Source organism: Pseudorca crassidens, chromosome 21, assembly GCF_039906515.1.
Source record: "Pseudorca crassidens isolate mPseCra1 chromosome 21, mPseCra1.hap1, whole genome shotgun sequence".
In the NCBI taxonomy this organism is placed as follows: Eukaryota; Metazoa; Chordata; class Mammalia; order Artiodactyla; family Delphinidae; genus Pseudorca; species Pseudorca crassidens.
The window spans coordinates 34,035,699-34,044,918 of record NC_090316.1 but is presented as its reverse complement, the minus strand read 5'-3'; the positions used below and the strand labels follow the sequence as shown (position 1 = coordinate 34,044,918).

Sequence of the window (9,220 nt, the reverse complement as noted above, 5' to 3'; positions counted from 1 at the left end):
ACTCCCCCTCCGCCGACACAGGAAGAGCTCTTGCTTGCACATGACGTCACAGAGAGCAATGCTTATGGCAGAGGAAAGGTCCTGCAACCTTCCCATAAAACTGCCATGATAGAGGCACTTCCGGTCAAAGAAGAAGTGCAGATCCTCTGGGTAAGTCTTTACCTCTCATGCCATCTTCGCGTGCCTTGATTTGAAGGAGTCACGAGACAGAGGAGAAGGAGGAAGACAAGAAAGGGACGCTGAATATATTAAATCTCCCTCCCATCACAGGCGTCTGGGGCAGGTGAGTGGAGAATGATTGGATTTGACGTGGGATCAAAGTTTTAATTTAGAGTGGCTGAAATTTTAACACTAGTAGATGCAAATCATCAATAAACAATCTATAATAGAAATAGAAGAGTTTCATTTGAGCCAAACTGGGGACTAGGGGACACAGATTCAAGAAACACTGTAATTGCGTTCTGCAGGGCTGCAAAATAGGGAAGGCTTATATAGGCAAAAGCAGCAAAGTTACATAAATCATGTGTCAAAAATCAGGTTTGGGACTGGCAAGAAGTAAGGGTGTTTGTTAAGCAAGAACTGGTTGGGGTCTGAAATGGTTGCATAGTTACAAGGGGAGACCTTGTGACCATAAGGTTGCAGCTGGCACCTGCTAGTAGATATTGTTTTGAAAATGGCTGAGGATATCCTTTAGTTTGATACAGTTCAGAAAATTCAAGTTCCCAGGGATGCGGGAATGCGTCTGAAACCACATCCACAATGGCCACCGGGCTCCATTTTGAATCCCTGAATCACAGTTACTCCATTTTGATTTCTAAATGCATTCTTTTCTTTAATGGTTAAAGCTGTCAGACAGTGTGTGATAAACAGGCCAGGAGACAGGCCACTCTCATTAACATAAAGTTCAAGCCAGAATGATTTCTGTATACCTCAGTATGTGAAAATTTCTTCTATCACACTTGAAAGTGAATAGTAAGTCTCTAAAAGAACTGAAATTCATAACAAAATTGTGGGTTCTACCCAAGATGACATCTAAATTGAAGAAGGGCATTGCTACATGGCATGTTAGAAGAATCAATGGGAGAAGCATTTGTTCATGTGTACAAGGAGACATGTTCAGGGGTCTGGATTCTCCATGAAATTGAATACTTTGAGTTAAAAGTGTATGCAAATTAAAGAATAATGTTTCATATTGTAAATTTAAAAATAACATTTAGGAAATTAAGCAAGTTGCAAAAGGATACATGCAAAATGATATCATTAATATAAAAGCCTAAACACAAAAAATGTATAAGCATTTTGTGTTTATATACATTTTTGTGTTATATATATTTTGTATAAATATATGTGTAAAGCTTTAAGTAATTCTTGGTTATGTGGACAAATATATTACTATGTCTAATGTAGAATCAATTCCAAACTTTAACTATTTATACTAGTTTTTCAGCATTTTGTTAATATTCACAAAAATAAGTAATGATTTATATGTTTTTACACTATTAAGTGTGTTGAAATTCTTGATATTGGCTTTAGTACAGTTCTGTTTAATGATATTAGAAAATTTCTTAATTCTGCCTACAATATGACATGGGTTTTGCAGTCTAATGCATTTTTAATAACACAGCAGTGTATCCATCTATGGCCCATTCCTTTATACATAAAAGGAGATGGCAGTCGTCATATGCCATTAAGTGTTTATCAATGGAGTGAATGTAATTTCCCTAAAGCATTATTTACACTAACATTGTTAAAAACAGTGTCATACACACACACACACACACACACACACATACACATGTGTATATATATAAATATATATATATATATATTTATAATCATTTTATCCAGTGGAACTTGTTGATAATAAAACCCACTCATACAAATAACATAAGATCCAAAAAAGGTATTTTAAGATACTATATTTTTGAGTTAACTTATCAAGCTTGATACATTTGTAAGTTTAATACATTCTGAAGTTTAAATTATCAAAGTTTTGAGATGATAATTTATTTTTCTTCAATATCGTAGAGATTGATTTTTAATCTTACTTACAAGTTTAACATGACCTTCCATAGTTGAGGTAGCTTAATACATGGAGTGGTGTCCTTTGTATTTTAATAGTGACATAGGATCATAAATATGTAAAATATAAATGGAATGAAAAATATAATCCACTTATCTTCTTACAGTTAAATTGATCCAAGAAAGAAAGTTGATAAAATTACCATAGAAAATTAACAAATGTTTTCCTCATAAATGGCTGTCCTTATTTCTTGCATGGATGATCTGTTTGTAGGAAGATTCTGGAAGCCTACATAAAGAATATAACTTTTATGATAGGGCTCAGTGACTGCCTTTATCCAAGGTCAAGTTTCCCTGAAAATTTGAAGAACCAAAATTCTGAAGTTTATAAATTTCAAGATTTATTTACTCTTGACAATATGCCACCTCTTAGTTCAAAGGAAAATAATACATATACATTTAAGAGCTAAGAAATAAAGCTCAGTAGAGTATTTAACTTTATGTACCTCTTTAAAATGAAAAATTTTTATGACTTGAGTGCAAGATAGTAAAACAAAAAATCATAGATTAACTTTTCTTCACCATGGATTTGGAGCTTTAAATGAAAGTTGAAAGTGACCATAAAATGTTCTATTGGTTTCATACTTTCCAAAGGAAAAAAAATATTGGTGATAATGTATGAATCCAGCTATTTACTTTACTTGGCTGACTGGGGAGGAAACAATATATGAATATTAAGACAGTGTCTATAAGACAGCAATAACTCCTTTGAAAAAAATGTAATTCGGGAAATCAGACACTTTTCTTATTTTTATTAAAATTATAAATTTGATGAATGTTTTCACTGAATTGACAGATTATCTACATTGTTTTGTCTGTTTATGCTGATTAATTTCCACCTAATAATTGTATTATGAAAGATCCTACCTGCAGATTTTGGGAAGGAGTAGATTGATTACAAGTGGTCTTATGAGAATATGTGTGAAAAAAACTCAGTTTTTCTACATGGAACTAATCATAACAATGTGAATAACTTTATCCCTATGAATTGAACACTTGGTAAAATTGGCCTAATGTATTATTTTGGCATTAATTCCAGTCACACAGTTTGTTCTCATGTAAATTTAAGAAATGTAATCTTTTCTTTCCTCTCTCCTTTTTACATCCTTCTGTCATTCCCTTAGCCTAATGCGTCTTCCTCAAAAAACAAAATCATGAGATGATCAGTATAGTGAAAATTATCAATCTCATAAATTTTGAGTCCAAATGCCCTAAAATTTTGAGTCTCTTTTGACTCCAAGAAAGTTAGAATAAGAACACAATTATGGAGAGAGCTAAATTTTGTTTCAAAGTTCTTTATTACCATCATTATTATCATTATTATTATTTTTAATCTAGGGAATTGTCAACAATCAATAAGGAATTATGTAAACAAATTGCTGTATATCTAGAGAATGGACTTCAATGGCCTTGCAACCATTAAAAATATCATAGAAGAATACCAGCCTACATGGAAAGATATTACTGATATTTCTTAAACTGATACTAATTAGAAGTATTACATACAACAAAGGTGCCCTTCAATAGGTGAATGAATGGACAAACATCAAGGAAATGGAATAACGCTCAGAAATAAAAAGAGCTATTGATTCCTACAACAACACGACTGAATCTTAACTATGCTTTGATAAGTGAAAAATGCCCGAACCGAAAGGTTATGCACTGTATGATTCCATTTATAGGACAATATGGGAAAGGCAAGGCATGAAGGCAGGAAATAATGCTTGTGTGGTGGTGGTTGTTCTCCGCTGTGCCTCCCTCGAGTCACGCAGAGAATATGTCCAGTCACAGTTCTAGGAGGATGTGACCCTATGAAGAAGACCTTTTCCCTTTTTAGTTGGATCCCAAATCTGCTTCACCCAGTCCTCATTTGAACCCCAACTACCCACAAGTGTAAAACTGAGAAAAAAAATGCTCATGTGACATTGATAAGACATGCGTGACGTTAAGACTTATGGCTGTTCATTACAGAGCATTATTGTGACAAAATCAAAATAACGGAATCTGACTACATAAAAAATATGGTTAAACGTACACTTAACCATATTATAAAAAATTAAGAAATGAGAATTGTAGCAAATATAATATATGATGGAGTTTTATCTGTAACACACAGAGAGCCCTTATTGTGGAATATAATCATCAAAATGGACAAAGTTCATAAATAAGAGACACAAAATATGAATATATTACAGTATTTTTAGCACTTCAGAGGTAAATTCAGACAATAAGGAGAACCCATTTCCCACATTTAATGACTTTTATTCTATTTGTAGAAGGAGGCTGTTAGGAATATGAATGAGTATAATAGTCTCTAATAATGTTTGATGATACGGAGCATGTTTTAGACCCAGTAATTACTTTCCAAGCAATGAATCTAAGGGGTGTGTTCATCTTTAAAAATCCATTTGTACATTCAGTACAAATAGTCTAAATTTGTACAAACTTATACAAAATTTGTATATATACACATATTTTTACATGAGTAAAAACACTACAAGTAGATGTTTAACTTTCTTATAGCAACAACAACAAACTCCTCTATATCAAAATAAGGTGACTGGTTATTAATAGATGCTACATCTATACGTCTATTAAATAATTAATGAAAATTTTATAGATAAGTACATATATATATAGTTCTAAGATGTATTATATATATTATAAATTTGGTTGGAAAAGGCAGGTTACAAATACATATATGTATATTCAAACATATATCGACACATAATATATGGTATATATATTTCAAATGACACAGATTTTTTTAAATGTCAGGTATTTTTAAATGACATCTATACACAGAAAAAAAAAGACTAGAACGGATTGTGTCAGAATGTAAGAAATTTTTAGTCATTGGTTATCAAACTTTGCATTGTATGCTCTTAAAAAGTATTGAGGATCCCGGAAAGATTTTATTTATGTTGAACATAACTGCTCATATTTATTGTATTATAAATTTAAACTGATAACTTTTTAAACAAAAACAGTGACACACAGAGTAATGACATCCATGTAATGCAGCCTCTGCAACAGAGTACTCATGAAAGAATGAGCGTGAACAAGGCAAATATAGGTTTAATATTATTATGAAAACAGTTTCAACCTAACTGACCCCAGAAAGGATCTTGGGAACCCCCAGGCATTCTTGAACCACACTTTGTGTATTGATGGTTCAGGTAGTGTCATTAGTATGAATTTAATTTTTTACCCATATTTTAAATTTTAAGAATAATTTTACATCTTAATCATGTACGCATAATCAGAAAAAAATCAAATTTATTATTGTAATAACAAAAAGGTCACTAGAAAAGCATCTCCAGTCTGATCTTTCTCATATTCTGCATGTGACACTAGATACTTTTTCCTTATGTCTCTATTTCTTCTCCCTTTTGTCCTTCCTTTCTTTCCCTGCCCTTTGACCTTCCAACCATTTCTCTGTTTCTTTTCTTTCTCTTTTTTTTTCATACAAATCAAACTGAGTACCACACACATATTTATCCCTGGATATTTAAAAGAAAGTGACCAATGCCCTGTTTTAGAAGCTTATAATTAAATGAAAAATAACATGTAAGTCCTTGATTGTCTTTCATTCAACTCCCATACTAGATAACCCAGATTTGGGATTTTTTCCCATACATTCTCTAGATTGCCTAGAGCCTCATCTTTCCAAATATTTTCTCAGTGTTTTAGGTCAAGTTCAGGCCCCCCACCATGAAGAATTCTCTGAGATTTCTAGAACACAAAGCTTTGCCCCTTCTTTATAAGTCATTGTGAGATCTTCAGTTATCTCTATTTCTCTGCTCTTCCCAAATACATTTAAAGGAATTTAAGGCAGCAGATGTGTATTATAGTTGATTATATTCCCCAGAGTATCATGCATCTTTTCAGTACTTACTTGATGCTCACTGAAGAACTGTTGGCTTATCAATTGCTTTTGTATCTGAAAATTTAGGAAAAAAAAAAAGACTGTCATACAATGAGTTAAATGATACTGTTAGACACTCATACTCACTGGCAGGAAAAAAATCTTTATTGTCCTTAAAATGGAAATGGCAAAGTATCTTGAATAAAATTATTATTAGGATATAAAGTGCAAATTGGTATTAGTATAGATGAAATCTCAAAGGTATGCAAATATGATATTAGGAGGTGTGTTTAGAAATTATATAAAAAAGTATATGGAGAATTTTAGAAATTGAACTTAGAAATGTCTTTAACTGTTACCTTTTCTTCTTTGTCAAGTGCAGCAGTCCTTTTTATTGTTTTAAAACAAAATCTTTTAACATTAATTCATAATAGTGGTAGTTTTATCCACTGATTTCTTTCAGAAATATGTTATTAATATACTTTCACAGACCAATTAACAGACCAATGTTGCTATAAGGGCCAGAATAAATTCTTATATAAACAATTTAGAATATTGTCATTTTCTTATAAGAACCATATATTTTAATTGCATAATTTTAAAATTATAGTGAACCATTTAAATTTAAGAATAAATAGTAAGACCCAACCATATGTTTTATGGGCATTACTACTGTTGAAATTTTATTACATTTCATTCATATTTATCTATATATCTCTGTTTACCTGCTCTATCAATATATAACTACACATATATGCACATAGGTATACATATGCATATAAAGAGAGAATTGTAGATATAACTTGAATGTTTTGACATGTCCGCAACATAACATGACAAACTTGTTACAACTTAACAAACAAAATTATATATTATTCTTATGATACTTTGATTTCCTTTTTAAAATTCTACTTGTGCATTTCCAATAGTTTATTTGGTCATTAGTAATTTTTTCTTTGTCCCTTTGTGAATTTTTTGGCCATGGCTTTGTCATTTGATTGATTAGAGCATTTAATGGAATATTTATTGACTGGTATGGAGTCTATTTTGCACCAGCACCAGTGGTCATGAGTTTGAATTGACAAACAGCTCACATCTACAATATGTCCTTCTATGTCTGTGCAAGAATTTCTGTGAAATATAAACCCAGGAACAGAATCACTGGATTGAAAGATGTACGTGTGTGTGTGTGTGTGTGTGTGTGTGTGTGTATGTGTATATATGTGTGTGTGTTGGATTAAGTGATGCCAAATGCATTTATATTTGTAAGATTTCTCTAGTGTATATATATCTGGGTAGAAGTAAAAATATGTGTATAAGTGTGCAATCTTTGTGAATTTCAGCATTAGTTTCTGATGAAATTTTATCCTTTATCATGTTCTGGATTAGTTAATATAACATAAAAGAAACCTCAGGTAAAATCATCTGCTCTAAATGTAAGAATGCAATGAACTATTTTTACAAAATCTTTAGCCTCTTAGAGATTAATTTTATTCATTTTTATGCGTTTTAATTAATTAAAAATTTCCAATGTCTTTGTATTTAAGAATTATTTTCTTTTTTATTTATTTCCAGTGCTATTTTATTTATTTGTTTTATTTCTGTTTTCATTTTGATAACTTTCTTTTGCCTTCATGTCTTGTTTAATATGTTTGATTAACAACTTGAGACATAGTTTAGCTCATTTATTTTCATAATTTTGCGTTAAAGACCATTATTTTACATTAAAGACCATCATTTATTACATATATTTATAAGATTAAAAAGTTCAAACACATATTATTCCATGTTTATTAATTGCATGAATGGCGTTTTTGTTATAGTAATTTTTTCTGTCAGAGAAATGTTAAATTATTCACCATAATTATGTACAGGTCTACCCAGAAGAGTCCTGATTTATTGCTGTTTTCTCCAGTATAATTATAAATAATGATACTTTCATCCTCAGAATATCAATTTGTATTACAAATTATGTGTTCATTCTAACAAAATTATTTCTATTGATCTATTCTGTTATGTTTAAGATTTGCTTTATGTATTATGATGCTAATTATGAAAAAAATTATAATAAAAATAAAACTAGTTAAATTTTACCTGAGAACTAATTATGTGCTAGACATTCTTCCATACACTGTCCATGTGTGAAATAATTTAATACTCAGGCCACCCTGTGAGGGGGCATTAGCCTCATTATACAGATAACAAAAGTGAGACATAGAGAATTAAATGTTTCCTTAGGTTTCCTTAGTTTAACAAAAATAAAAATTAGCATGATTTCTTATTTAATTATGTATTTTATAATCATTACATAGTTAATTTTATCTCAATCTGAGGGATTGTTGCTTTATAACAGGTTAGGATAAATCATCTAAATAAATAATTTAAAATAGGTTTACTTTTGTTCCAGAAAATGACAGAATAGGAAGCTCCAAGCTCTTGTTCCCCCCAGGGAGACATCAAACAAATAAAAACGGGGCTAAATTAACCTTACAAGAACTCTGGAGAGAAGGCTTACACCAACCAAGTGAACAGCCCATCAAGAAAAAGCCACATCATAAAGGTATGAGATTTGGGGCCATTTTCACTTGTGCTCGCCTCATCCCCTCACCAGCTCAACCTGGTATTTGTCTGTAGGAGGTGGCAGCCGGTCCCCAGTTCTCGCGCTTGAAGTGGAGGAAGCAGAGCAGACTTGCTTGAAACATTCTAACCTGAGTGGGGGCTGCCTGAAGGACCAGTGTTTGTTTCACCTAACTTAGATCTCAGGCAGGGAAAGCAGTGGACGCCTCTTGGGAAGGCTGTAGGGAGACTGCACTGGCAGACACCTGGAGCGAGAGAGTACAGGTGAGGCAAACAGTAGACCATCAAAGGCCCGGGGAAGCTAGGGTGAGACTCTTGAAAATCAAGACATTTAAAAGCAGTGCATGTGGAAGGGAGAATCAAAAAAGCCACCCTCAGACCCAGGCAAGACACATGCTCAGGAGAGACCTGAGAAAACCTTACTATTAACTACAATCACCATGCTGTATATTAAAGCCTCAGAACTTATTCATCTTATAACTGGAAGTTCGTGCTCTTTGACCAACATCTCCCCATTCTCTCCCAGCCCCCTCCCCAGCCCCTGGTAACCCCTGTTCTACTCTGATTCTATGAGTTCTGCTTTTTCATATTCTAAATACAAGTGTACTATATGTTATTTGTCTTCCTCTGTCTAACTTATTCCACTTAGCATAATGCCCTCAAGTTCCATCCATATTGCTGCAGATGGCAGGA

The 9,220-nt window shown here is 32.4% G+C and overlaps 1 long non-coding RNA gene across 2 annotated transcripts in view; it reads left to right on the top strand.

The window, feature by feature from the left end:
- The first annotated feature begins 201 nt into the window (after positions 1-201).
- LOC137215879 (uncharacterized) overlaps positions 202-9,220 on the top strand; it is a 159,316-nt gene continuing 150,297 nt past the window's right edge. For both annotated transcript variants that reach the window (XR_010939464.1, XR_010939465.1), the window contains exons 1-2: positions 202-283; positions 8,358-8,510. This is a non-coding gene — a long non-coding RNA (uncharacterized lncRNA). The remainder of the gene's footprint in view (positions 284-8,357; positions 8,511-9,220) is intronic.